The 27,322-nt window shown below is 46.5% G+C and overlaps 1 protein-coding gene and 1 long non-coding RNA gene across 2 annotated transcripts in view; both read right to left on the bottom strand.

Moving 5' to 3' along the window:
* The window catches only part of FLI1 (Fli-1 proto-oncogene, ETS transcription factor), a 118,932-nt gene that overhangs the window by 67,714 nt on the left and 23,896 nt on the right, over nt 1-27,322 (bottom strand). The window lies entirely within an intron of this gene.
* LOC117079966 lies at nt 3,462-26,915 on the bottom strand. Its single transcript, XR_004435670.1, has 3 exons — nt 20,873-26,915; nt 4,572-4,577; nt 3,462-3,472 (listed from the first exon to the last, which is right to left on the bottom strand). It is a non-coding gene; the product is annotated as an uncharacterized LOC117079966 (long non-coding RNA).

Genomic DNA, 27,322 nt, shown 5'->3' with positions numbered 1-27,322 from the left:
TCGTGGTACAGAAAAGGCACTCTATCTCTCTGGGCTTGTTTATGTACCTATTACATTAAAGGACTGAGCTATATGATCTGTTTAAGATCCCTTCCAGGGCTTCAACCCTAAAATCTTTTAGTGGAGTGATTCTACAGCACCTTTGCCTGGAACAGTTCCACTTTATGCTATTGTTCCAGGAAATGCTCACTAGCGCCTCCTTTCACTCAAAATTATCCCGCTTTGGATGATGCATTATATGGCCACCCTCTCTATGAGTAAGCTCACATAACATGGTGTTCATGAGCTTCACGGGCCCTTTGGTTGTCATGTTCGCTCTCCCTTCTAGAGGGAGTCAGGAGAACTGAGGACAGCCTGGTCTCTACATGGAGCCAAGCATCCTCTCATCATGGAGCTCAGACTCCCTCTCTGGTGCACAGCTGGTCCCTCCGTTGGCAGCTGCCCTGCAGACAGTCACTCACAGGGCTGGCCTACATCCTGCTTAACTGGAGTGCTAAGCCTGGACAGTCCAGCACAGGGGTCTCCTGTCTCCCGGCATCCATCTACAGGAAAAGTAGATATTTTGTGAACAAGTCCTGCTGTGGTCCTCCAAAGAAAACATTTCAGTGGGTTTACATGGAGATGTTTTCTTTGTCAAGCTCAGTAAAGCTAGCTGAGCAGAAAACCCAGCTAAAACCCACTGACAGTTCCTAGGGGCTTGGGACTAGTTTAGTTACTCCATAAGTGGCAGTTAGTGTTCTACTCTTGGAAGCTGCTGGAGGTGCCAACTTTGCCCAACAGAGCCATGCCTGTCTGTCTGTCTCAAGGACATGTGTCTTCATGGCAGGGAGGCTCAATCCTCCACATTATAAAAACTTGTGGGAAATGGAAAATTAGCCTACCAGGTGTACATGCCCTGAGATGTCCCAAACCTCAAAAATTTCTGAACTTCTATATCCTGTTCAGTTCCATTTTCCTCAGGATCCATTGTCAAAGTCTGCCAAGTTGCCAAGTTCTTTTTCTTTCTTTCTTTCTTTCTTTATTTTTTTTAGAGACATGATCTTGCCATGTTGCCCAGGCTGAAGTGCAATAGCATGACCATGGCTCACTGCAGCCTCAAACTTTTGGGCCCAAGGGATCCTCCTACCTCAGCCTCCTAAGTACCAAGGAGCTGGGACTACAGGCAGACACCACCATGCCCAGCTAATGTATTTATTTATTCCTTGTTTTTTGTAGAGACAGGGTCTTACTATGTTGTCTAGTCTGGTCTTGAACTCCTTGCTTCAGGCGGTCCTCCTGCCTCGGCCTCCCAACGTGATAGGATTACAAGCATGAGCCACCATGTCCAGATGGCTCCAAGTTCTTGCACTGCTACTTCCACTCGTTTTTCTGTGTGATTGAGATCTCCCTTGTTCATTATGTGTTGGTGATGTTCATGAGAACCCCAAAGGCAATGAAGCCAATGGAGCCAACCTTCTCAAACCTTTCTCTCTTGGGAAACTGTGAGAGCAAAATGTCCACAGGGAACCTTGTGGTCCTCTTGCTCCTTTTAATCATGAACCAAAAATGCTCTCGGGTATGACATCAGTCTGAATGGTCTGTAAAACATGTTGGCGATTCTACATGAAACCAACAAATGCATACTCGTCAGCATCAATCTTAAAATCAGGATCAAGAAGCAAAAAACTTCACCTAAACTTCTTATTCATTTACATAGAAAGAAGTTGAATTCTCTGATTTGGTCCAGGGGAGATGACTGTGATGCTGGCACTGTTCTAAAATCTGCACCGTGCAATGCAGAAGCAGCTTGCCTTGTGAGGTTATTGAGGACTTGAAATGTGTCTGGTGTGACTGAGGAACTGAATTTTTAATTTTAGTCAACTTTAATTCATTTGAATTTAAAAAGTCACGTTATGAGTGGTTACGGTCTTGGAGAGGGCGGGCTGTGGACACTTGTGTTTGGTGAGCAGACTATGTGCTCCTCAAAACATGCGAAGGTCACTCTGGATATTTCTTTAACATGTCTTGTCTCACAATGGTGCCATAAAACAGATTTGTCACACAAAAGAACGCTCATTCACTGATGTATTCATTCATTTAGCAAATATTTATTGGATATCTTCTATGTGCCAGGCACTGTGATAAAAGCCAGGAGTATGTCTATGGAAAAATGATGCCATCGTTTTAATGGCATTGTTAATGACTATGAGATTAGGAGAATTGTGGGACTTTTCCTCCATGGAACTGGCTAAGTCCCTGCAGTGGACTCTGCAGTGAACTAAATAGGTGAAATGCAGATTATTCTGGGAATATGCATGGTAACCCTGGAAAAGTGAGTAGCTGCGGCAAACCTGCCGTATAAACACAGGCTGTGCACACAGGTGGGGAAGTGACCACGGGAAAGGGGAGAAGAGACTGAATTAAATATGGTGGGAACGATGGTATGTTTGAAGCTTGGATGAAATAGGAATAAGGGCCTCAAAAGCATTCTGGAAAGCACACGGCATTTACAAATGGAAGCAGTGCATTGTCAACGTCAATGTGAGCTCCCGAGACAGTCTGGGCACAAGCTTCCCCAGCCACCCCCACGTAGCATCCCAGAAACCAGCCAAGCAAGGGAGCCATTGCCTCAGGAGAAGGTGGCAGAACTTGAGGTAAAGAGGTGGTGCAATTGGCTACCAAGGAAGGGATTTCAGAGGACAGGAAAGCTGTGAACTGAGCAGGAATTGGGGGAAGAGGAGCAAAGGCATTAACACTTCATTGGCTCAGGGACTTTCTGGTCAGAGACAGCCAGCCAGGACCTCAGATGAGCATTTTATCCCCTCTTCTGCAGAGCACACAGCAAGAAGGAGAGGGGGACACGAAGGCTTGACTTTGGCACTTTCTGCATTGAGTCAAATGTTGTGGCTCTCACTGCAGGATCCTGAAACACCCCTTAGATCTGGAGTCCTCTGGAAGGGTGGAAGAGAGAGTCCATAGTAAGATGCCCCTGCATCTGGACTGGCTGGGGGCTCTGGCCTGAAGAGTCACGGTAGGCAGAATGACTGTATTTTATTTAATTAATTTATTTATTTATTTATTTTTGAGATGGAGTCTCGCTCTGCCACCCAGGCTGGAGTGCAGTGGCACGATCTCGGCTCAATGCAACCCCTGCCTCTCGGGTTCCAGTGATTCTCTTGCCTCAGCCTCTTGAGTAGCTGGGATTACAGGCGCCCATGACCACGCCTGGTTGATTTTTGTATTTTAGTAGAGACAGGGTTTTGTTACGTTTGCCAGCCTGGTCTCCAACTCTTGATCTCAAGTGATCCACCCGCCTCAGCCTCCCAAAGTGCTGGATTACAAGCATGAGCCGCCGCGCCTGGCTGAGTGACTGTATTTTAAATCAGAGCTTGCAGACTGTGGGCCCTTAGACCCTTAACTCATTGCCGGTGCTCCTTAAATGTCAAACCCAGCCTGGGGATGCTGGCTTGCCAGCGTGCCTGGAAGCTCTTCCCTTTTCCCCTTTGGGCTAACAACAATGTTTGCATGAAAACAGGATCTCTGTGGCTACACCTTCTCTCTTCCTCATCTCTCCACCAGCCTTCCTTTCTGTTCACCTAGTCCCCATCCCCATTGGCACCAGGCTGAGGCCCAAACATCATCTAAGCAACCACCTACCACCCCAACTCTAAGAAGTGGCCTCTGAGCTATAGGGGTGTACCACTCTGAAGGGAGGACCCTGTGATACTAATCTACTCCTGGTCTGACTGCCAACACTGTCTGATCTAAGTGAGGAAGAGCTTATCTAAAACATTACTCTCGTAACCCAAAGGGATTACTGAACTGTAGTTTGGGTGGGGCTACTCCCTCCCTCCCAGCAGACTAACCCTCCTCATTATTTTTAATTTAAGCGAATGTGAAAATATTTGCATTCTCTGAGCGTGCAGAAAAAAATTAACCAGGGCAAGTGGGGGAAGAAGTGGGGAGCTAAAAGTGTATTGGAACCATGATTAGGCCAGCCTAGGAGAAACGAGGTGGACCATATTTATGGGGTCTTGTTCTTTGATGAGCCAACATTGTTTGAGGATTTCTCTGACTTAAGTACAGGACTCTCAGGGGTCACGACTTCTGTAAGCAACAAATGTTACTTCGAAAGGGAAGAAGTGAGTAGATAGAAAAGGTTTTGTCTTGAGACGCCATTGTTTGTTGATATAACAGATTTCCTCTTTCAGGCCCATGTAGGTCCCTGGAGAGCCTTATGGAGTGCACCTTTCAGGCTGGAGATAGTCTGATCTCTCTCTGTCCACATACATGTGCGTATACACTCCCAAATATTGATTTCACTGGGTAGCTTCTCTTCCAACTCCCACTACAGGCCTTAGGGTTTCTTGGGAGATTGCTTTCTGCACTTAGGGGGCAGAGGCGTGGGGTGGAAGTTGGTGACAAGGAGGCATCTATTCCCTACCAATATTGGGGCACATGAACCAAGGCCCATGTGTCCCTCACACGTGGGGATGAGAGGCCCCACCAGTGGCTCTGGCCAGGCCTGATGCGGCTCAGACGTGGCCCTTTGCTCCCACAGCTGGAGGAAAATCCTGTCAAAATGGCTTAACGATCTTCTAATATTTCCATGCAATTAAGGCCACATCTGTCTCCCAGGCCCCCACACTCCTTTGCTGGTGCACAGACATGAACCAAACAGTCTGTCTTGTCGATCTGGAAGGTAACAAAGAGCTCCATTCATAACTGTAGGCACTTTCACCATTTTTTTTCAAAGTAAAATAGAGTTTTCACTTTGAGAATAACCTGTGTGGCAAGCAAGCGAAGGATTTTTCCCCCCTAATAAATCAAATTCAACAGCCTAATAAAATGCTGGCTCCCCCTGCCCCCACCACTGCCTCCCTCCCTCCCACTGTCCCACTCTCAGCCAACAATCCCTGGGAATGGAGAGTAGTGGGCAGACCCAAAGGAGGTAGGGAAGGTGAGCTGAGAGCAGATGAAGGGAATTAAAACGCCTTTTGAAGGCTCATGGGCTTGTTTGGCAGACTAAAGACTGAGATCAGTGGCGCAGGGGGTTGAGGGGTGGAGGCAGCAGGAGCGTAAGCAGTGTGCCTTTCCCTTTCCCTCTCCACCTACTTTTTCAGCCATTCTGGGCTTGTTTTAAAATACTTCTTTTCTTCTCCTGCTCCCTCTACTCCACAGCTCATCCCCAAACCTTCAGTAAACCTGCTGCTTCCTTTTTTTTGCATGGGGAAGAGCAAGAGAACCATGCTCCTAAGGATGGAGCAAGTGCTCTTGGGCCCCACCTGCAGCTGAAGCCCCAGGGAGGAGTGCCTGCCTGCCTGTCTCCTCAGAGCAAGGCTAAGAGATCTCCCTCAACCTTTGAAGCCTCCAGAGAGTGAGTTTGCAGGAGATAAGTGCTGATAAACATCAAGTTTGGTGCTTATCCGCAGCAAACACAATCTTTTGAGGTTCTCTCTGCACTCACAGGCCACAGAAACTCTAATCAGAAAACAGAAGGGAAAATGCAAAACCAAGCAGTATTTGCTGCTGATTTTTCTTCTTTTTTGTTTTGGTTCGGTTTACACACTGAAAAGCCCAACATAGATACTGTCATACAAGAGACTCCAGAGCAGAAATGTAGCCCTGGGTCTTTGCTTTGTTTGGCTTTTTTTGGTTCTGACGTCAAGGGAAGAGGTCCTCACAGAGCTGCACATGAAAAGGATGGGCTGGACGCTGATAACGACGACAATCTGCATCCAGCATTCTTCTTTCGAAAGCGCTCTTAGTCATTGAATTATCTGGCTCTTATGGCAACTCTTTAAGGTAGGTAGGACAGATGGTTCACAGGTAAAGAAACGGCGCCTGAGCTAGGATGTGGGATTTGTCCAATGTCACACAGCTTGAAGTGGGGTGCCAGGAGTAAAAGCCAGATCTTTCTGGCTGTCAAGCTGGGCTCTGTTCACTCTATATGATGCAGAGGCTCAGCAGCCAGAAGGTAACCAGGAATCAAAGTGGCCTTGAATCTGGGTGTCCCACCTGGAAGCGTTTGGAGAGCTCGGGCGGTAGTGGATGAAGTCAGGTGGAGAGGGCTTTGGGCTTTGCATCATTTGAGTAATGAGAGAAAGGTGAGGCCTTGGTTGTCTTGTATTTTGAGGCATTGTTTTTATCTTATTTCTTACCTATGGGACATTAGCAAAAAGCGGATGTGGAAGATGGAGTGTAGAGTAGAAAGAGCACTGAGTCAGAGGTCCAGGGTTCTGGTCTCTGCTCCACCCCTGTCCAGGTAGGGGGTCTTGAGTTTCAGTATTTTCTTCTATAAAATAAGGTGGATGGCACTTAAGTCAGGAGAGCAGGGCGACGTTAAGGGGAGCTTGGAGAATGTTTGCTCCCCTATACAGTCGTTCTTCCAATTATACTGTAATAATGACAATATTAAGGTAAAGCCTTGCCATGACTTGTTAAGGCTCAAACAGTGGTAGAACCTGGTGATGCTGATCCCTTCCAACTTCAAAACTCAATGACATTGATGTGGGAGTCTTGAATTTGGGGAACTGCTGATGGCCATTTAAGTCCATAGAGATAACAGGCTATTTCCACACAGGTTTTGATTAAGCAATCCTACTTCTGACTGCCAAGCAAGCCTCAATGTTATGTATCATAAGCTCCAAGCATTCGTCTGCACGTAGAGAGACAGTGAACCTTCCACAAGAACCTCACAACAAAAGTAACTGGAACTCAGCCCAAAAGAACATTTCCTAAGGCTAAAGGTGACATGATTCGCATGAGCTATCTTAGGCACTTAAATAAGCCCTGGATGGCCATTTCTAGGATGGGAAGTGAGATTGTGGGGTACACTGAGGCAAGAGGGCTTTTACTCAATCTCTAAATTTTCTGCAGAATATATTCGTGCACCATTTATTTTATTTAAAATCAATTTTAAAAGATAAAGGAAAATAGGAATGTCTTGTTCACAGATGAGTTCATGGTTTGGAGACAGGGCTGAACTACATTCTTGACAAAGGTTCATTCAAGTTCTAGAACTCATAGACATTAGAGAGGAGGACCGTGTTGCAGAGAGCTTGTGTTCCGGTGTGGTGGCGTTGTGGTGGGGGAGGCATGCCCCATATGTGTCTATCATTCAAGCCTTGCTTGTAAAAACCCTACTTTCCGCTTCAGCATTTGGCTTTTTCAGCTCCCAGTGAAGGAGGCCTGACAATAGTGTGGTGAGGTGGTCAGGGAACGAACCCATTGTACAGATGAGGGAGTGGATGAGCTTGCACCCTGGCCTCCCCTTCCTCTGTCCTGCTCCCACTGTGCCTGTGCCATTCCTTCCATGTAGCTAGCTGGATTCAGCAAACTCAGTTGGAAAATGGACTTTCAGAAGTCCCTATCCACTTGAGTTAGATCTACTGCAGAAAACCGTCTCTTGAGCACTGAAAGATATCCATGTTATTTCACATAAATATATACATCTTTTTGAACATGTTTGGTTGGGTTTGTGGCCGGAGGCTTGGCATGGTTGTTTGGTTGTTAGAATGTGCTTTCTTTGGGACGAACGCAAACCAGGGGCTGTATTGGGATGCTGAGTCAGGCTCTGCCCTCAGTGACAAGGAGTCTTTGTCTTGTTCATGGTTCTCCCCACACACCTGCACACATATAGATACCCACAAAGCGCATTTTGAAAACTAATAAAAATTGCACTGAAAATATTTAACTTATGCAAATACTACTATAGCAGAAAGTACGCATATAGACAAAACAGCAATCTACCTTTTCTAAATCTGAACAAAATTTTCTGTTGATTATATATACAGAATTTGCTGAACATTTGCCTTGGGAAACCGATAAACAATGCAGGTATTGGTCCACTGTCAGCCTAGGCTTCTGCTTTGAGATGTTTTATTTACAGTGGAAATTGTCATCTGTACCTGGCATGTTTCTGGGTGTATCTAAAACGAGCATGTCTCAAGAAATCTTTCCAGTTCCTACATTCTCAACCAAAGTTTCTCAAGTGACAAACCAACTCAGGGTATGAAGCTACCAGTTAGAATTTCAAGTGTGACAAGCCTGCTACAAGAGTGTATCTTAACTCCAGGGTTTCAGAAGCCAGAGGGCTCATGCTACCACCAAAAGCTGTGGCTTACCAACTCATATCAACCCCTTTCCTTGGAAGTTTCTTAAGATTCCAAAATGTGAGAATTATTACCAGGTGTTCTTTGGCTAGTGATGTCTGATTGCTCTGCATGTATGAATGAATGTCTACAGCTCCTCAGAAAGGAAAGCAAAGAATAATGTTCTTATGCTGGGCAGGGGTGGAGGGTGGGGACCTAGGGGGTGGCTGAGTGTTCAGCTCTAGTAGCTTGCATTTCCTGTTTAGTGGGCGTGAGGGGTTTACACAAGAAAGTCTCAGTGTTATGCTGGATGGACAGCCTTATCAATCATGCCCAAGGAATCTCTGCCTAAAGATGATCAATTTGGCTTCTGCATACCACAAGGAGGTTTTAGTATTTAAGAACTTCGGGATCCACAATGTCCTAATTCTAGATACTTGTTTCAATTGTCTTGTCCTATTTTTTCAAAGTTCCCTTCAAAGTTAAACAATTTCTCAGGCCAGCTCATAGGACCCTTGAAGGAAAATTTGAAAAACATCTTATTATTCTTAATACTACTTTCTGTTTGCAGGAATGATATGAATTTGCAAAGGGACTTGGCATCTAAAGGTTGGGGGAGGCTCCGGAAGCCCTAGGAAGTTCATAAGAACCTCATGACTTAGTTTCCAAATTCAGACTCCTGGTTCACTCAGCCACCTAGGCCGTCATGGGTCACACAGCTGTGATAAAGTTACCTTTCCTATCTTATCTAGACATCTGATAATGTGGATAATGTGAGGATTATTTCTCCATCATCAAATTGATCTGTCAAGGAATTATACCAAACATACAGTTGCAAAGTTCTCCCAAACTGGCGATCAGCTCTCTGAAAATTAAAACTAAATGGTGTCTTAGGAAGTATACTTTGTTCTTAGATGTATCCAAACCTTAGAAATAAAAAGTCCACCTTAAATCCATCAATACAAATAAACGATAACCATGATTACTTCTATGTTATTATACAGGACTTTAAATATACACTGAGGTGCCAGAAAAAAGTCCTGGGCTGGTTGAATTCTGGTACTCAGCTCCGTCTCTGCCTCTCTCTCTCTTTTTAATGGAACTGGCAGAAGATACATTTTCTAGACTTATTTCCCCTCATATTGTTGTTATAAGTAATAATAATGACAAGTGAAATTTGTAGATTATTTTATAGTTTAAGACACTGATCATTTATAGTTAAGACATTGAGCCTTCCACATCTATGATCTTATTTAATTACTTATTTAATTTTATAATCTATAATCTTATTTAATTAAGAAGGCAGGATTATTCCCCTCCCCCACTTTGCTGATGAAGAAACACAGGTTCTGAAGGCCAAGGACTACATCTGTGGTCACAAAGCGGGAAGCGGAAGAGTGTGAGCCCAAAAACCCTCTGGACTCCTTTCCATGGGGCCCTTTCCACGAGGCCGCACTTTCTCAGCTGCATTCTTTGCCCACAAACATTACAGCAATGAGTACATTTAGTTTTCCATATTGATACTATTTTTCTTTCCCTTTTGATCTTGCCCCTTTGGTTAGATGGTAGGCAATTTTAGGGCAAGATCTTTATCTGTTCGTTACTTACTGTTTGAACTTGCAGTGGGCTCATTAGGGGTCCAGGGACATTTGCTGATTGATGGCATGCACTGGACATGAGCCTGCTGGCTTTGACATTTTAAAACTGCACACTTCCCTCAGTGACAGTGTGTCCAAGCAATAGGCCTCTCTGACATTTTCTCAAAACCAGGAAATGAAACTGGCCACCAAGAGCAAGTGACCGCCAGCCAGGGCATTGGTGCAAACCAAGCAAAACACACCACAGTGCAGGCAGCGCGGGTCACAAGGATGAACGCATTCGATCTGCAGTTATCTTTGAAGAAATGTAACATGTTCCTTCCTCTCACCGTGGTTTCAGCCACAATCATCCTCCTCTTTTAAACGGGCTGAATTATGTTCCTATACAGTGTTTGTACACAAAACCCAACCTTAGACATGCTTCTCTCTATGATCTTGGTCTCTGCACGTGCACAAGAATAGCCTTCTTCCATCTGAGTACTAAGCCTGATCCTGCTTAGCTTCCAAGACCAGATGAGGCATGCTCAGAGCAGCGTGGCCATGGACAGCACAGCCTCCTCTAAACGTTTTGGCTGAACTGGAGGACAAAGCAGGGCTGTTTAATATGCAAAACACTTTTTTCTCGCATTTTCCTTTCTATAGCTTCCCCTCTTTAACCACCCCTCTCCACCTCGCTTTTAACCAAGTCGAATCTTTGGCAAATGGTTTTGGGGATTTTTTTCAGCATGTGGTAGCAAAGGTGTTTTCTGTCTGTGGCCTTGGAGCCCCTGGCTGCTCTGGGGAAGCTGCCATTGCACAGGTAGCAGTAATCTGAACCCCTGCAGCTCAGCAGCAAGCCCCGGTCATAATCATGTGCTCTGTCACTCCTCTCCTCACTGCACCGATTGCAGCCCAGATAGGAGGAGCATGTGGGAGCTGACTCCTCGCTGAGCAATGACTTGAGGAGAGAGAGAAAGAGAAAGACAAGAACTTCTCTGCGTATGAATGCATCAACATGTGCCTCTCTGGGTACCTTTGTTCCACGTGAAAGGAAGGGAGGCAGCCAAAGTAACCCTTGGCTAATTAGACAAAGGCAGATGGGCACAACAGAGAGAACTTCTGCTGGATCCAGTATTTGCACAGCTTCAGGGACTTTCAGCGCACAGCATCTTACATCACACGTGCATAACGTTCCTGCCAACTGAGTCCAAATGGCAAATGTGGTCTTTGTAGCTTGACCTGTGACACCCAACAAATTCGAGACCATGGTTGGATTCGCTGTGACTCACTTTGCATATTTCCATTATTTTTATCTACTCTGGCCCACTAACTTGACCATGTTCACTCAGCATCAGCCAGGTTCTAAAGAGTGAGGGGAAGCTGAGAAAGCTTGAATGGCGGAAGTGTGTAGAGCTACTGAGATGCTTCCGGGACACTAGCAGGACACTAATCCCACTAGTTTTTCTCATGGTATGGATCCTGGACTTGCTGCCTCAAAATCACTTGAAGTGCTGTTAAAAATGACGATTCCCGGGACCATTCCAGATCCAGTGAATTAGAATCTCTGCAGCTGGAACCGAGGAATCAGCATTCTATACACTCCCCAAGGGAATTTTGTGCAGATGTAAGCTTCAGAGCCACTGAGTTAGGTACTCAGTGAAAAAAAAATCTCTTGCCATCAAATTTGATTGGAAAATGCTGCAGACTGCATTGTGCCACACTTTCCCTTGGAGCTTCAGGATCTCCATTAGCATATTCAAGGCTCTGATAAGTCCTGATGCAAAGAGACTTGTTTAAATTCCTTTTAATTTCCCACATTCATTTGAACACAGAATCCTGTTTTGAGAAAGCAGTGTTGAGCATCCCTTGGACACATTTGAGAAGTAATGAGATACTTTAGTAAGAGCCACTATTGCAAGTTGCTGCAGAACGCTGCTTCTCCAGATCTGATTTTTCCTCTCTTTCTCTGCCACAAACCTCCCAAACAATTGCAAAAAGGAAGTGTGCTTCTCTGGGCAAAACAAGGGCATGCCAAGCCCAAGAGATCATTTACTTTTTTCTTTCTTTTTTGGTAACTAGTTGTTTTTTAGAATCATAACTTGCTTTGGTTATGTGTTGGAAGCAACGAAGCATATTCCTCCTGTCTTAATCATTTTTGTGTAAATGTCAAGTAAAAAAGTGGGGCTTTCCTTGACTTCTCCAATCCTAGGCTTGTATCTATCCAGCCTTAACGTCTTTCTCAGAACATTCTAGTTTTTCTGCATAATACGTACTACACTTATAATTAGATATTCACCTATGCAAAAGTGTGATTCCTGTTGCTCTCCTGTTGGACTACACTCAATGGAGGCAGGGTCTTCATCTGTTTTGTTCGCCTGTGTACCCAAGGACTTAGCACAATGCCTGGCAGAGAGTATGCACTCCAAAACTATTTGTCACATGAAAGACTTTCCAAGTTTTTATTTAGCAGCCCGTATAGAACATGACAGTCAAAATGACATAGACTCACATTGGTTCTGTCTGCCCATCAGAATTTCCTGAAAAGCTTTTTTAACATGCATGGTTCTACCTTAGATGTACCAGACGAGAAACAGGAAAGAGAGCTGGAGAATGATCTGGTAGTGATTGGCTGAATGGATGGAGAAAGAAGGGAACCAGTGGAATTTTTTTCTGGTCTCTTCTCCTGCTATAGGTTTTTAGACAAGGCTCAGCACATTTTGGTGCCTTAATTTATTTCACTGTTTAGTAAAGCTGGAGTCACATTTGCCACTCATCTCTTCAAAATTGCATGAGATGTCTAGTTAAGCAATTTTCTTTTCTTTTCTTTTCTTTTTCCTTCCTTCCTTCCTTCCTTCCTTCCTTCTTTCTTTCTTTCTTTTTTTTTTTTTTTGATGCAGTCTTGCTTTATCCACCAGGCTGGAGCACAGTGGCACAATCTCAGCTCACTGCAACATCCGCCTCCCGGTTGGAAGTGATTCTCCTGCCTCAGCCTCCCAAATAGCTGGGATTACAGGCGTGTGCCACCAGGCTCAGTTAATTTTTGTATTTTTATTAGAGACGAGGTTTTGCCATGTTGCCCAGGCTGATCTCGAACTTCCTAACCTCAAGTGATTTGCCCGCCTCTGCCTCCCAAAGTGTTGGGATTATAGGCATGAGCCACTGTGCCCAATCTACTTAAGCATTTTGAAATCTTAAAATAAGAGACAGTTCTGAGGTCAAATCACGATGACTACTTCTAGCATGATGGCTTTTCTGCACATGGCTATGAACTTTGGGTTTTGCCAAATGATTTTTCATGCAGTTCACTCAGGAAGGTGTTTTGTTGTTGTTGTTGTTGTTTGCTTTTTGTTTTTTTGTTTTTTGCTGACACGGCCCCTTTAACAGAAAAAAAAAAAAAAAAGGCTGCTCTACTCAATTTGTTAACCACCCTTTCATACTTGACCTCTTGTTTTGTGGTGCAAAAGTTACACAAGCAGACCGTTAGACAAGCACACTGGCTCGCTGGTGTGTTTTGCACCATCTATCTGCAGCCAGGCAACCTGTGCTCAGAAAAGATGAGAGCAAACTCACCAACCCCCACATTTAGGTTCCTAAGGGCTCCCTGCCCCTGAGCAGTGCTGGGGTTCGTCCAGCCCAGGTCATAAGCAGCACAGGAAGCAGAGGGCATGGCTAATGTACATGTCACCATGTGGCTTATGGTCACAGCCTCACCCTACCTTCAAACCTGCGCAAGCTGCAACAGCAACAGGAAACGGCCAAGCAGCTATATATAGCCACATTGAACTTATCCAAAGGTGCTGTTTTGCACAGATTATTATGAACTTTTTCACTGAGAGAGGACATGATGGCATGTGCCTTTTCCTCAGGACCTCCCGAGGCACTTGTCAAATTAACCACTCCACCTGAGAAGGAAGAAGGATGTTACACCTTTTGGTTTCTTCATTTTCAAGGCAAACAGACTGGTGCCTTTTCTTTTGCAAAAGATTTCCGGACACATTCAGTGAAGGCTAAGAAAGGATGGGAAATGGCAATGGAAACGAACAGGATTTCTGTGAGTCTCTAAATACAGCCCATCTGGGAAAACCATTCATTCCATAGATTGAGTTTCCCCTGAACATCATTAATTAGTGTTTGCTTCTCCCTAATACATTTCCCTGGCAAATAAATACATCCCTTCACGGTGTATCCATCACACAGCCCTTGGTGTAGCTCCCCCAAGATCCCAAGAGGCAGTGACGAAAGGAGTGGGTGTCAGGGCTTGAAGGGCCCAGCACCACAGATCACCTTTATTCTCAAAGGGAAGCCTTCAAAAAGAAATGAAAACATGGCCGGGCACGGTGGCTCAAGCCTGTAATCCCAGCACTTTGGGAGGCCGAGACGGGTGGATCACGAGGTCAGGAGATCGAGACCATCCTGGCTAACACCGTGAAACCCCGTCTCTACTAAAAAATACAAAAAACTAGCCGGGCGAGGTGGCGGGTGCCTGTAGTCCCAGCTACTTGGGAGGCTGAGGCAGGAGAATGGTGTGAACCCGGGAGGCAGAGCTTGCAGTGAGCTGAGATCCGGCCACTGCACTCCAGCCTGGGCAATAGAGCGAGACTCCTTCTCAAAAAAAAAAAAAAAGAAATGAAAGCATGTCTCTGTTCCAGAGCACTTCTTTACTGCTTTGGAAGCGACCTTCTGGGACTGCCAGTGTATTTATCAGCATTCTAGAACAGAATATATATTCTTGATACTGGGCCTGACTTAAATGACAGCAATTTGCTCCATATCTAGCTCTTCCCCGTATTGAGTAAGCACAGAAATGAATAGGATGAGCAGCACAGCTACTGAGATACTGGCCCACAAAGGTGAGTGTAAACGCATGGTCTACACACGCAGGCTGGGTGACCTTGGCCAATTAGGAAACCTCTTTGAGATTCCAGTTTTCATCTGTATGATGGGGTTGCGAGGATGGAATGAGAGAGTATAAGTAAAGTTTTTAACGCAGTACACACTTAACAAATGCACAATACAAGGTAGGCGTAGTCAAAGTGGTAATAACATACAAATCAGAGCAGGACGTGAGAGGAGAAAGAATCCAGATTTCAAGATTTTCGACTATTCTATTTCCTGAAATTTCCCATGCTAACTCAGTTAGCTGGCTCTGGCAACGTGAATGAACTTTGTATTCTGATATTAGAAATGGTTCAAGGTCAAGTGCCAGGTCAACATCGTTTCTTCAGAGCACTCCCTAACACAGTGCCACTTAATCAACATGGTGGCTAAAATTTGCAGTTCTTCTATTCTGAAAAGGCATTAAAGTTATAGAATGCATTTTGAAAAAATAAGCATCTCTTTAGCAAAAAGCATTCTGGAGAACAAGGCCAAGATGTTTCCCACCTCCACAGTTCCACCAGCCAGTATGCGGGACATGCTCTTCCCGCCTGGTTCCCAAGAACCGGGCTCTTGGAATGGGGAAGCAGAGGTGAATGATCTGGTTGCCATCCTTTTAAAAAAGGTGACAGGTATGTGCATTCATTTAGTGTACATGACGCCTGGTACAAGGACACCAAAAGGAGCAAAAGGGGACCTCAGCTGTCCTGAGTCCTGAGTTCATTCTGGAGCCTGCGTGCTGCACTCATATTTCCCATGGGCAGCGCCATGTGCCTCACAGGCCTCCACTCTGATCCTTTTCTTGCCCCACCTCTTCAAATGCACAGCATCGCCAACCATTGTTCAGTCTCATCACTGAAAGCTGAACACACAGTGGCAGAGGCCAAAGCCTGTGGCTGTGTGTGCCTGAGATTAAGACTTTTATCTGATCTTTGACAACTTGCAGAGGAAATCCTGTTCCAAAACTCAGAGCTCTGAGAGAAGGGTTGCCAGCAGTTCTTCCCTCCCACCTGTGAGATAAATCAGGGCACCTGAAATGCAAACCTGAGCTCATGGTTGATAAATATAATAAGCTCACCTGCTCTCACTCCATTAATCTCTCCCTCTACCTTTTTTTTTTGAACCACGGAGCACAACGAAGTCTCTCTGAGCAGAGCCGGGCTGGGAGTCCTTTGTATTGCCCTCGTACACACCCAGTTACAAAGTGGAGGTGCCTAGCAGAAGACTCCCTGCAGCTGAAACTCAAATGACTGTACTGTCTTTAGGATTCATGCAGGAACTCAGCCAGCTCTTTCTAAACCGAGGCAGACACGGGCAGCTGTGTCACCTCTGTGTAGACCCAAAGTGGTTCTCAACTCCTTGAGTCGAAGAACATCAGGCAGAAGGGTGTGTCTCTGGTGGTTGGAGTAGAGGTTGCAGAAAGTTGTAGGTTCCTCTCATTTCCTTCACCCCACCCTTGGCTAGGGGACTAATTGAATGTGGTTAGTTCTAGATGGTTCATCACAGCCCTGGACTTGACGTAGCCAAGGCAGGTTTACCTGATATTCGGGTATAGCTGGGATGCCCACCAGGGCAAATGGGGAGTGCAAATGAGAATTTCTGTTCCTGAAGGGCAGAATCCCAATACAGAATGCACTGGAACGTTTGCCTTGACTCTGCTCCTTGGATGGCTTCCCTTACTGCAAAACAGGAGTGGCTCTGGTCCCAGGGACACTCAGGCGTACTGGGTGCCCGAGGGAAATGGACAAGAAACAGAAGGTAGAGAACCTGTCTGAGGGAGTTTTACTCACAGGGGCCACTGCAATTATGGAAGAAATGTTGTTCAAAAAGTGTCCAAGTGTCAACACACAGGAGCACCACGAGCAGCAGGCCAGAGAGGGTGGTCCAGCTCCAGAGGCGACGCAGCTAAGAGGTGCAGCCTCTGCTGCAGCACCCTCATTGTGCAACAAAGGGACACACGGGTGATTACTACGCGCTTTTTGGCTCTAGCGTCCCATGGTTCTATGACAGCCTCTGCCAGATAATTCATTAAGGATGAAGCCAGACTCTCCCTGCTACCTCCCAGAGGGAATCTGGAAGTGCACTGTCGATGCCAAGGCATGCCCATGTCCTGGCCGCTCCACCCGCGTGGTGAGCTGGGTGGAGACAGCGTTAGCCCCCGGCCTGTTGCACTGTCAGACTCTGCAGCATTTGGGGCTACACCTTGCAATTCCTCTTCAAGCAGAGCTGCTCTGCTGAAGGCCCAAGAGAGAGGGCCATGTTTTGTGTTTTGTTTTGTTTCAGCTTGTGAGGAAAATGAACTTGCTAGTCAATATGGAACTGGCCTGAGGGGAAGTCGGTCAGGGAGGGAAGCTTTACTTCTGGCTGGTGTGGGACAGAGAAGAGAGCAGGAATGCCTGATCTTTTCTACCGTTCAACTCCTTACCTCTCCACTCAGACAAAGCTAGGCCAGACATAGAGGACGGGTGCCTCTTTTGCTCTGAGATGGGCTGTGGCTGTGGGACAGGGTGGCTGGATGCAGTGGTGTGCTGGAACTGGCTCATGAGGTTCCTGAGAGACAGTTGCATCTCTTCCCAACTGCATGCCCAGTGGGAGCTTGAGGCTGGGCGTCATGAAATAGGTGCAAATTACACAAACCTGGAGAGCCAGTTGTTAAGCGTTTATGAGCACATGTGACTGAATGTACCTGCTTCTCAATCAGATGGGACTCAAATCTATGTACCAAGGTCTTGGGCTGCAGCAAGTCAGCCTTTGAAGCTGATACATCAGCCCTTTCCGCAACCATTACTCTAGACCTGGCCCTTGGGCTCTGTCCAGGTCCTGGCTGCCTGCATCTCACGGAAAGGTTGAAACAGGACCTGACTTGCTGAGATCAGCATCTAGACCACCCAACTCCTCACACGCTTCCTCTTGAGGACTTAAAGTGGCTTGCTGTGGCTGCCTTTCTAATCCATAAGCTATAAAGTATATACATAATACTAGCCATTATTGATTTAGGAGCTACTGTTTGCCAAGTACGGAACTAAGGACTTTGCGTAAGTTATCTCATTTCATTCTCACCATAGCCTTATGAAATAATTTCCTCATTTTATAGTTCAGGAAGGTGAGGCTTGGGAGGTTACCCAGCTTATAAGCGGCAGAGCTAAGATCTGAACTCAGATCTGATTCCAGAGTGTGCTCCTTCCAAAATCTACATTCTGTCAACTACAGACATGCTGATTATTAATACAGAAGAGGATTCTCCCTCTTTGAAAATATATCCAAATATTAACTCCAGACAGGACCTTCAAGAGTGGCACAGCTCCCAAGGCCACCATGCAATCAGTAGTGCCCTTCCCAAAGACACAGCACCCTCCCCTGCGAACACACTTCCTCTTCCCCCCTCTGCCCCAGCCGTTGTCCCTCCCCTCCCTCAAACTCTACTCAGAACCTAACTTCCTCCTTGAAGCATTCTGTCATTAACCCCATTCAGTTTTGATCACTTCACTAACTTTGCTTCTCCTCAGATACTTATAATGTTCACACTAGATTTCTGCTGCCCTGTTTTCACAACTGTGTCCTCTGTCTGTCCTTCATTAAGCTGCACCTATGGGCAAAGCACCCCAAGACGCTTGTTCCACTGTGGCCTCTGGGGCTTGGCCTCCTCTGTCTCTGTCTGTGGGCCTATGGATAACCTGCCCTTCCTATCCAAAAAAGGGCACTGCCCAGCTCTCTAGCCAAGTGACTCAAGTATCCACTTTGTTCCGGCCAAAGAGGCCACTGGTGTGGAGCTTAGGCAGGGGGGTGGTGGCAGGAGAAATAGCCAGGCTGGTTAGTGTTCCTCCAAGAACTCTCCTTCTCCAGCCTTCATCTTTGAGGACACCTCTGAGGATTTCCTCTGTCCAGTCTTGGGGCCAGGCAGGGACCTCATTCTCTGTAAGCGGGTCTTCCCTTGGGCTTCCCGGTTGCACCCCCGGCCCCCTGTACCCCTGGATTGAGTTGTAGGTTGAAACTAGCCATGGAGTAGGAGTCTGGGGCTGGGTTGGGGCAGCATCTTAATGTGTAATCTGAAGTGTTCTGAAGGGTGAGCCTACACAGGGGAGCATGGGTGGGTGTCAGCTGGGGAGGAGGGCAGGGAGGCTGAGCCGGGGGTTGGGGGAGATTTATGTCTGCCAGTCATGCTTCAGAAGCTTCTGAGTGGATGGAGACGGGAGACCGGACCTCGGGTGTTCTGGAGGAAGACTCCAGTAATGTGATAGTAGCAGCTGGTCTGATTTGCATCTGGGAAGCTGAATTGTTCAGAGAGCTCAGCTGAAGCAGGGAGCCATTCCGGAGAGGCCTCCCCTGGCCAGCCAGGATTTGGACTCCTCAGTCCCCTCTGGCTTCTCTTCTGCCTTGTCCTTGTCCCCTACTCTCCCCATGCCCAGGACACATTTGAATTCCTCCTCACTGTCAAGAGCCAGCTGTGATCTCACACTGCCTGCTTCTGTCCTGAACGTTAACAGGCTTTTTCTCCTGCACGGACTGCCACTTTTAGACTGGCACACAGTTTTCACAAGACGGGGTTTTGTGGTTTGGGTTTTTTTTTCCTTCATAAGTTTGCAGCTGCTAGTTTTGAAACCACCAGCCCTGAGGCAACTCAGACACACACACACACACACACACACACGCACGCACACACACACAGAATGAAAGAAAGGGATGATGAGATGTCATTTTAGAAATCATTTACTACATTCCAAATGTCCTTGCTTACAGTCAGGCTTCTGTTGGTGAAAGACGCCTAGACACACTTAAGGTTTTGTGGATATTTGTGGGCATTTGGGCGTCAGGGTAGTTCTCATGAAGTGTGTCTCCCATGCTGGGTCCCTGGCTGTCTGAGGCTGACAGGTGAGTGGTGAGGGCCGAAAACTTTTGGTTATGATCTGACGTGGACTGGCCAGCCACCTATGTCCTGCTTGAATATGTGTGCATGTGGATGCACCAACGTGTGTAGGTTGGAGGCAGGGGAAAGGGGAGGAAGCGGGAGATACAGGAAGACCCTGATTGAGTTTCTGAGAATTATGCAGGAATTACATTCAGGCCCACCTAACGGGTCCCTTTGCCTATGCAGCCATATATCTTTAGCTGAACACAGACTTGAGGCTAGAAGAGCCCAAAATAAACTGAAATCAGAACAAACTACTCATCTTCAGCTCTCCCCTCACCCTCGCACATCCACTAGCACTTGTGGTGGTCAATTATAGTTTTTATCTAAACCAAGAGAACACCTGGAGTCTCAGCCTAGCATCCTCCCCCTGGACAGAGCATGGGGGACCCTCAAGAGGCCACTCTGTCAGCCCCATTCTGGGTGGCTTTTATGCCGTCTCTTTGCTGGCATTCTTACTGAACCCCATCATTCTCTGCAGCCTTAATCAAACACTTTTTGCCAGTGGGAGGAGAGAGAATCATAGTGATATTACCAAGGAAGAGAAATGAGGAATGACTGGGCCTCCTAAATAAGGCCAGCTTTGACCTGAGAATGCAGCAACAAATCTGGGACTTTGGGAATCTCTACCTCCATAAACCTTTGTGCCTCTCCTAGAACCATGCACCCATTTTGATTCCATGTCAAGACGATGTGTGCTCTGGTTTCTCCTCACCCTTTCTCCCCACTCATTCCTTACCAAACTTATTTGGGGTCCCATGAGGCTCAGGCAGTGTAAGCAGGAGAGCTTGGAATAGATTTTTCTTTGTATCATCCATACTCGACTCAGTGAGTGTTCTGCATATGGTAGGCACTCTGTAAGTGCTTATTTAACTGAATTGGACAAAATGTTAGTTGTCACATCCTCTTCTGGAAACCTGCACTGATTTTCCTGTCATTGACAACAGAAAACCCAAATTCCCTATAGCCTGGCACAATAGGCTTTCTGGGGTCAGGGCTCACCTGTGTCCTGCCTCCTCACTTGCTGCCCCATATCCATGGCACTCTCACTGGCCTGGCACCATCCCATGTTCACACCCTTTCCGTGCTGGTCCCTTTCCCTGGAATACCCTTTCTGGTAAATTCTGAGTCATGTTCAAAATCAACTCCAGGCCAGGCACGGTGGCTCCCGCCTGTAGTCCCAGCACTGTGGGAGGCCAAGGTGGGCGGATCACCTGAGGTCAGGAGTTCGAGACCAGCCTGCCCAACTAAAAATACAAACAACTTAGCCCAGTGTGGTGGTGGGCACCTGTAATCCCAGCTACTCAGGAGGCTGAGGCAGGAGAATTGCTTGAACCTGGGAGGCGGAGGTTACAGTGAGCTGAGATCGCGCCACTACACTCCAGCCTGAGCGACAAGAGTGAAACTGCATCTCAAAAAATAATAATAATAAATAAATAGACTCCATTGTTCCTCCTTTATAAGTCTGTTTCTGACTCTCTTGGGTCTTTCCAGTAGAGTTGGCTGCTCCTGCGGTTGGGTTTTTGTGATGTTTTGCACCTAGCACCATGAAAGCACTTGTTTTTAGTGTGAGTGTTCATTTACACCTCTTTCCTTCAGAAGAGCTTAAATTCATCAAAGACAGGGATCATGTCTTATGCATAATTGCATTCTCAGTTTTGCACACTGCCTAGAATAGTAGGTATTCAATAAAGGATGATTACAGTAATGAAAGAACAAATGGATTCCATTGATCTACTTTTGGAATCTCAAGCAGGGTTTTCCTATACCTATCCTCCTTCTTCCCCTTTCTTTCCCATACATCACTGCCTCATGGGGCTCAGCACATATATGGCACCAGGACTGCATCTCTTTTATTTCATTTTCTGGAATGTCTCCATTCTTTGGCACAAATTTCCTAAGATTACCCATAGCGTTCCTGCTCATCATGCTTCTTGGGTTTCTGATGTTTGCAAAGACATTGACTCATCACCTGGAGATGTAGACACCCATGGGGATGGGCCTTCCTGCACCACAACGTGCCTCCTCCATGAAGCCCTCCTACATGAGTCCAAGCCCACAGGGAGCTTCCATCCCGCCTACACTGCCTGAGCCCCCACTTGCTCCTCTCTTCTCTTTAATTGTACCATGGTGCCAACTGTCATGTTGTTATGGAGTGAGTGTTCGTGTCCCTCCCCAGACTCATCCATTAAATCCTAGTGGACAATGTGATGGTATAGGAGGTGGGATCTTCAAGGGGTGATTTGATCATGGAGGTGGAGCCTTCAGAGTGGGATTAGTACCCTTAATAAAAGAGACCCAAGAGAGCTAGCTTGTCCTGTTCCTACCACACAGATACACAGTGAGGAGTCGGCAGTCTGCAACCTGGAAGACAGCCCTCACTAGAACCCGATCATGCTGGTACTCTGATCTCAGACTCCTGGCCTCCAGAACGGTGAGAGAGAAACATTCACTGTTGATAAGCCACCCACTTATGGGACTCCATTACAGCAGCCTGAACAGCTTGGACAGGGATATTTTTCCTCCCGATTGTTTGGATTCTCCCCCACCCCATGGTGCCCAGTGCTTGACAGGGGAATGACTGCACGAGGTGTTTCCTCACGGCCTTTCTGCACACTGGCCTCATTCCCCAGGCTCTGTGCTTTTCCAAGGGGACTTTACCTTGTCTGAGTAGCTCCTGATCTAGCGATATTAATCAGCCACATCTCAAGGACTGTCATTTTTGTTATAGAATACATCTTTGATAATTTATATATTTTTGGAAGTTTTTTTAATATTATGAGATTTTTATTGCAAGTAAGGTTCAAATATATTTTCTTTTTCTCTCTCTCTTTTTTTTTTTCACTATACTTTAAGTTTTAGGGTACCTGTGGAAGTCACACAAATCTCTTGGTTCAAATATAGGTTAAAAATGGTAAGATTCTCCCCAGCAGACAAAGCTGCATTGCCTGGAGTCTGAGCAGGCAAATCCTGCAGTGTTTACTGGCACTTTGGGCGGTGGGCACAGCAGGAATGGCATTATGAGGGCCACCTCTGGCTAAGCAGCCAAGGTGTCCATAATCACCAAACTGGCATCTCCGGGCTGCTGTGCTCCTTGCCTGAACATCCTCCTCCTGTCCTTCTCCCTTCTCCGAGAAGCAGCCCTTGACCTTGTCAGCTTTTCCTCTGCTTTCTCCCCTTCCTCTCCTCGATACCCTGTCAACATGTTTCAGGTTTTCCATATTCCCAGGACTTCGCTAGGCTCAGCTCATATAGTAAATGTCATATAGTCATGGGTCAAATGTCATACAGTTAAGTCATGTCAGGGGGTAACTTTGACATTTTTACGTGAGCCTCCTGGAAGCTCAAAGGAGTGAACTCGTGGTGAGGATTTCAGGCAGACGGACACGGGATGGAGGCTTCTGCGGGGTGGGTCTTTTGGAGCATCCTACCATACTACCTGGGCTGCCTCGATCTAAGACCAGCTGCAGACAGACAGGAGAAACATTCCCACTACTCAAGGATGACCAGGGAGTCTCTGACTCTAGCCACTTAGTGGGGCCTTCTTAGGCAGGAAGAGGAGGGAAGCAGATCCCTTCAATGAACACCTGGCCAGAGTCATTGGGCTTGGGATTCAGAGTTTGGAAAGTCACCCAAATGCCTTCATTCCCAAACCTGACCTTCTAGAGAGCCTGGAGCTGGCAAGCTTCAGATTCATTTGTGTCAACATGTTGTTTGGTTAATGTAGCTGAGCATCTAGGCCCATTTTCTTAGAAACAGGAAATCCCAGCGTGCCAAGAGTAAACATCCCAGCCCCCAAAGGTTTGGGTTCATGTAGGAACTCCCTGACCACAAGGGTCTGTGGGTCTGTGTGCTTGAGCCAGGCATGCTCTTGTGCCCATAATTGATCTTGTACAAAGAGATGGTCTCTCTGCAGCTCAGCGGCTGGACTGTGAGCCTGAACCATGCTTGAGGCTGGTTGGGGATAGGCTAAGAACAGGGTCACAATTTCAAACATAAAGCAAAAATGCATTAGTGCTCTTTTATAACTTGACAGTCATCTCCCCTGCAATCCCCACCACAGACTCTTCAATTCTAGTTTCTTCTGTTTTTATTCTTTGTTTCTTCTACGACAGCAGGGAGCTCGTCTATCTTCGCTTCCATTCCATCCCTATATTCTATAACATGCCGAGAATAGGAGGCGCTAAGTACAGGCTGGCAGAATGAATGAATGATTAATGGATGGCACCATGTGAATCAAGGCAGCAGCAGAAGGCATTCCTGAAGGGCTTGACCATTCCAGCTCTCTGTGGGGTATCCTACAGGGGTGAGCTCCACATACTTACTAGTCGTAAGGGGCTCACAGAGAGTTAATTCTCTCTCACAAACTTGGCAGCCCCTAGTTGGCAAAGACCGATTCTCCAGAAGCTTCTCTGGGTTAGTTGAGCAAGCTCAGGTTAGCTGGGGCTGGAGGAGAAAACACTGGCTGTGCAGAACTTGACTGGGTGTAGGGGGAAGGGCCAGGGGTGGCCAGAGGGGGCTTCTGTTGCACAGAGGTCCGGCTTGCTCGCCAGACAAAGAACCCTCAGAAAGCACCTTCCCCACCTCCGCCACACACAGAGAAGGCGCAGAGGGCCTGGCCTCTTTCTTACAAGGAGCCCGGCTGACCCTGTTGCTGTGAGGGGCAGAAAGAGTGGCAGACAGCTGCTTGGAGACGCGGGAGTCGCTGAGCAGGGCCCACGGAGTCTGACAACGGAAGAAAAGAGGCAACCCTTCTATTATTAGTGGCTGCTTTCCACGTATGTGTAAATCAAACAGCCTATGCAAAAAGAGGCCTCCTGGTAGCAGGAAATTCAGAGTTGTGGGTGTCTTTGTGCTATCAGATCAGGCCCTGGGCTTGCCTGCAATTCTGTCTTGGACGGGCTTCCATCTGGGCTGCATTAAGAGGCACAAGAAGGTGAGCGAAGGCCCAGCTTGGCCTCCCCACCCCCCAGTGTTTCTGGTTTTATGACTCTAGGGGGACTTTGTGACTTTTTAAACATCGTCTTTTGAGCATTTCATGTGGGCTCCTTTTTAGAGCCTATACTGAAGATTTTATGAAAATCCAAAAGAGATAAGGCTGTGTCTGTGTTACAAAATGCCATCTCAGGTCCAGAGGCTGGGCATAAGTAAACTAATACATACTATTTCAGAGCCCAGGACTTGACTTCTGTGTTTAGTGGTTTGCTGTACTTCCATCAGAAGTAGTGATATAGTGTAATATTTAATGATACAGAAACATGGCTGTAATTTAATATAAAGAGAATAAAAGGAGGTTACAAAGCAATATGATTCTGGCTAGATAAAAAAAATACATATATGTCTATATATTTGCATTATAAAGACCAGAAGGAAGGGCACCAAAATATGAATCGGCTGCTTTCTGTATTGTGAGTCTATGGGTGCTTTTACATTCTTATTTCGTAATTTTCTATCCGTTTTAAATTTTATACAAGGATGAAGTGCCACTTTGAAATCACTTAAAAAATTTAAACGACGCATTTAATGAGTTTTTTAAAAAAGTAAGCCAAGAAACAGAAAAGAGGTAGTAGCACCTGCAGGATGGGCTTACTAACTTATTGCTGTTTCTCAGCAGCCTTGGGCAGGATTTCCATGTCCCTTGTCTCCCCTGGCCCTGACACCATCTCCTCCCTTTTTCCTTGCCCTGTATAGCTCTTGTCCATTTCGGCCAGTGACCCCATGCCGCTGGAGCACCCTATTTTCTCACAGCACCGACCTGCCCAGCGTCTTGCCCTTGCTTGTCCCAGGAAAGCAAAGGAGGCCCCAGAAACATGAGCAGATGGGATGAATGTAATTCAGCTCCCAAAATCTGCTGTAAGTCTCCCTTGTCCTTTGAGTCCACCAGAGATCGTGCCAGTCCTGTAGAGGTTACACTGAATGCAGAGCTCTCGCTGTCTTTGTGTAATGCACTGTTTGACAGCTAATTAGGTGGATTTCAGCAACTTCCCAATGTCACATCTATCAGAGCCTGAGACTCCCAGGGGAACTTATTCAAGCTATAAGTAAATAAATAACACAGATTTTACACACACACACACACGCACACACACGAGGAAAAAGGGGAGAAAGAGTACATACACACGCAGACCATTTTGTCCTCACAACATTACGAACTGGTTTATTTTCTTTATTTAACCGATGAGGAAACTGAGACTGACAGGTCCAGTCACATGGCCGGAAGTGGCACAGCTAGAATTTGAACAGGGTCCTGCCTGTCTCCAAAGCCTGGACTCTTCACCAGAATGCCTTCCCCCCTTCCATACTGCAATCCAGGCAGGCCACTGTGGGTGTAGTGAGTCCCAAAGCTCCATAATTACAGGGTTCAACTCTGCCTCCAGAATAACCATGACAAAATTTGTGGAAATGTTCACAACAGCTCTTTACTTCCAGGTTCTGAGATCAGAAACGGAAGTTTCAAAATACCGAAAGTTCGTTTATGTTGAACATAGTGCTTAGGCTAAAAGCAGGAAGTCCAAGAAAGCCTGATCTCATGAGATTTTTTCAGCCCAATTTGGATCCACATCTGCACTTCTGGATTTTCCACTGAGTCTAACCTCAGCTGCTCTGCTGGTCTCACCGAGTCTGCACCTCCAGCATTGGGTACAGATAAATAACACAGTCGGCTGCTATTCACTAAGATTTACCCAGGGATTGGCCACTGGAAAAGTAAAGTAGTGAGCTGGGACAGGCAGTAGAAAGGAACAATTGAAATTTGAAAAACAGGCGTTTCTTTTCATAAAGCTAAAAAAACCCAGACCAAAACAAACAAAACTCTAAACAATAATTCATCCAAATAATGGTCTTGCTGTTGTCTCCAGGTGCAGGAAACAAGTGAAAAAGAGTCTTACCACCTACTCCTTCCCGCCCCAGTCCTGGTTTCTCCATTGGTCAGTATCCGGCCAGCAAAGGGGAGGGGAAGGTGGTGGCACTCAGTGGTGTGCCTTGGGCTGCCAGTGTTGGGAAGCCTCTGAATGTTGGGGAGACTCATTCCCGTATCCCCACTCCCATAGCTTGAGGCACTTTGGAAAGCAAGTTTCTCATGTTGCAGATGAGGAGACTGAGGCTAGGAGAAGTGGAAGGATTTGCTCAGACCACACACATCTAGTGATGGCGGGAGCTGGGATGAGAACCCAAATCCACAAAGATGTGACCTCTTCTTTGAATCATAATAGCTGCCCTGCCTACCTCTCAGCATTCAAATGGATTAACAGACATGATAGGGTTTGCAAATGACAAACATAAAGTAAGTGTTAGTTGCTGTATTTTGACATATTCCAGGTAGTGACTTAGTTGGTGTTGCTGGTGCTATATTTAATTTGGGTCCCATTCCAAGTGTAGAGTTTTCTGGGGATGCCATTATCTATGAGGCTTCTCTGCCAGGAGGGCTCAGAGGCTCCCAGGGAACACTCCCTATACACACACCATCCCCAGCACCACCTTAGAGGTCCTTTTTTTTTTTTTTTTTGAGACGGAGTCTGGCTCTGCCGCCCAGGCTGGAGTGCAGTGGCCGGATCTCAGCTCACTGCAAGCTCCGCCTCCCGGGTTTACGCCATTCTCCTGACTCAGCCTCCCGAGTAGCTGGGACTACAGGCGCCCGCCACCTCGCCCGGCTAGTTTTTTTTTGTATTTTTTAGTAGAGACGGGGTTTCACCGTGTTAGCCAGGAACATCTGGAGGACTTCTGGATCTCAAAGATCTATAGTGCATTGTGGTGTGAGCTCCTCTCTTCCGGGACTAGAACTCATTCTTTTGAAGCACAATTTCAAATCAGCCACACCCAACTGCAACAGTCCAAGAGAGGTAGCAGACCACATCTTAGAGCCACCCCTTTTCAATTTCAGGCACCCAGGCATG

This window comes from Trachypithecus francoisi, unplaced genomic scaffold, assembly GCF_009764315.1.
Source record: "Trachypithecus francoisi isolate TF-2019V2 unplaced genomic scaffold, Tfra_2.0 Lachesis_group8, whole genome shotgun sequence".
NCBI lineage: Eukaryota > Metazoa > Chordata > Mammalia > Primates > Cercopithecidae > Trachypithecus > Trachypithecus francoisi.
Note: the sequence above shows the minus strand (reverse complement) of the source record. Positions and strands in the feature narration are given on the sequence as shown.